This window comes from Cynoglossus semilaevis, chromosome 12 (genome assembly GCF_000523025.1).
Source record: "Cynoglossus semilaevis isolate Cse_v1.0 chromosome 12, Cse_v1.0, whole genome shotgun sequence".
NCBI classification, from domain to species: Eukaryota; Metazoa; Chordata; class Actinopteri; order Pleuronectiformes; family Cynoglossidae; genus Cynoglossus; species Cynoglossus semilaevis.
In genome coordinates, this window is record NC_024318.1 from 5,615,613 (window position 1) to 5,618,286 (window position 2,674).

Below are 2,674 nucleotides of genomic sequence, written 5' to 3' on the forward strand. Positions count from 1 at the left end.
TTAATATATAATATATATTTATATATTAATAATTCATAATTATTCTGCTCTAAGGAATCAAACATTCACACAAAAAGAAAGTTCCGGTCAATAATGAATTTCTTTCTGTTTCATTTTTGTTCCCCTGAGCTCCCTGTTTTCACAGAGCAGCACGGAAGAAAGTTTCAAAACAAATCTTATTTACGATGTTGCATCACTGATTCATCAGAGGTGTATGGAGATAGGTGTGAGGGGATATTTCCCTACGGAATTTCCTAAGGTAGGTGTGATACAGTCACATCAAAGTCTCGATCGACTGGTCACCTGCTGCTGATGTTAAATCCTAAAAAAAAAAAAAAGAAATCACAGCTTTTGTCTTGTTTTTTTGCAAAGCCTTTTTATTTGTGTTTCAAGTCTCACAAATGAAACAGGGTACAGTTGCTTTTCACACATGTCGTCCAACACGACTTCATCAAAACCTGGTCCTGGTGCCATTGGCACATGTTTGTGTCACATACCAACCACTGCAGTGTCATGACATCTAGACTAACTGTCTGAAGACACAGTGTAATGTGATTGAGTGAGTACTCTCACAGGTGTCACCATAATCCAGTTACTAAATACAGGTCAATATAATGTGAATACTTTGAACCGTTGTTGTGATTTGGGTCAATGTAATCTGATTACCTACATGTAGATGTACTCTAAATTTTTCATTTTTTTTATCCTAACTACCATAAACACGTGTGTGTGTGTGTGTGTGTGTGTGTAAAGTCAACTTGACATTCGGAGAACAGGTTAAGTATTAAGATTTATGTAGATTTATGTACCTTAACACATTTTAATATAATCTGATTACCTGGACACATTGAAGACACATGCCCTTGTCATTTTCTGTACCTGGTCAGATGGTAATCTGAATACACCTTTGTGTTCCAGCTTAACGTAACTGTTACTAACTGTGCCAAAACATTTCGATGTATTTCTGATAACTGTAATTAACTCTCCTTAAACAGGACAATGTAATGTGAGTACCTTCATACACTTCAGTAGGGATGTCCGATAATATCAGCCGACCAATATTATTGGCCCCATATTTGCATATTATGTAATATCTGTAATGTGATGCCTGGGTTTCTCCAAATGATGTGTGCCCTAAAAATAGTTTTGGGGGATAAACGGCTGTATATTAATGAGAAAGTCACTAGAGCATTGCAGCTCATTTAATTAATCTCATACTCATACAGTGGTTTGTACAGATAAATAAATAAACATTAACACGCCTATATGGGTATCAGTTGAGATCAGAATCAGACAATATCGTATATCAGATGTCGGCAAAAAGTTAATATCGGACATCCCTACACTTCAGTGTTCTGGGTGTACAGACACGTCAATGTATCCAGCTTGACCTGATCATATGGACAAAACTCAGAGTAATCTGGCCTCAAAAACACTTCTGAATGTGATCCATCTCTGTCTTCATACACTTGAGTAAACTGGTGGATGTGATCCATTGTCTTCATACACTTGAGTAAACTGGTGACGTAGACACATGCCGATGTGGGGCGTTTTCACCTGGTTATGCTGTATACACTGATCTGATCTATCCGGACACAGGACAATGATTTTAACAGGCATATCAATCAAGTCACAGGTGATCCTAATCTGGTTACAGAGACAGGTACTGTATTGTCTGTTAAACTGTCAGTTTGGACTAAGTCGTGATGATGATTTCAGGAAGTAGACAGTATGTACAGCGATCGACCGGCGAGCTGGGGGCAGAAAAGGCTGAATAAACAAACTCACGGAAAGGTGTTTCCTTTAACAAATTGACAAACAAAACAGAAAAATAAATAAAGGGACGATTCAACGCCAGATTATTCAGCTAAAACACAGAAAAGTGCCCAAAGTCGCAGCAAGCGAAACAAAACAATATGGCTTCTTCTTCTTCTATTTCACTATTTACAGCTGTTTACAGTTGAGACGCTTCATCCGCGTCGATGGACGGATGAATGAGTAAGAAAAAGAATGTCCTCAGTGACAAACACTGACGTCACGACCTCCAGCATGTCTTCAGCTAAGAATCTGGACCGTCCAGATTTGGTCCAACTGCGTGTCCTTGTTTTGGTCTGACAGAACTTCCTGTTTGCCTCTAAGTCTATTTGTAGCTATGTCCACAGGGCTGCACCACACTAGCCTATGTAGCCAAAGTGCATCCACTAGGCTGTGAACTGGGCTTGACCATTTAACTGTGGACCACCTAAAGACAAATGGTGTAATATTTCATGGTCTATGATATGCACTACAGATCCCGTGCCAGCGGCAGGTTGTCAGATATATTGGTCCTTCATCATAGCAAAGGTATTGTAATGGATCTGTACAGCGCTAGCATTAGCGCTGTGAACGGTTCACGATAATTACTTGTATTTATAAGTATAGGTAAAGCCACGGCTGCTGTTTCCTGTACAGTCACCAGGTGCGTTTGTTCTTCTTATTTTCCCATTATGACTGTTGTGTATGAGAGCTTCCTGTTTGGCCCTCAGGTATCTCTTGTTCGTCTTAAAGAAGGTGTTTTTGGTCCATAATGGGCACCAGTGAAGTCTCTTCCACTCTTCTTGATTGACTTTTGAGATCCTGCTTCCTGTTTGTTTTGTAACTTCCTGTTTGTCTTTCACAGGTTCCTGTTGTTACC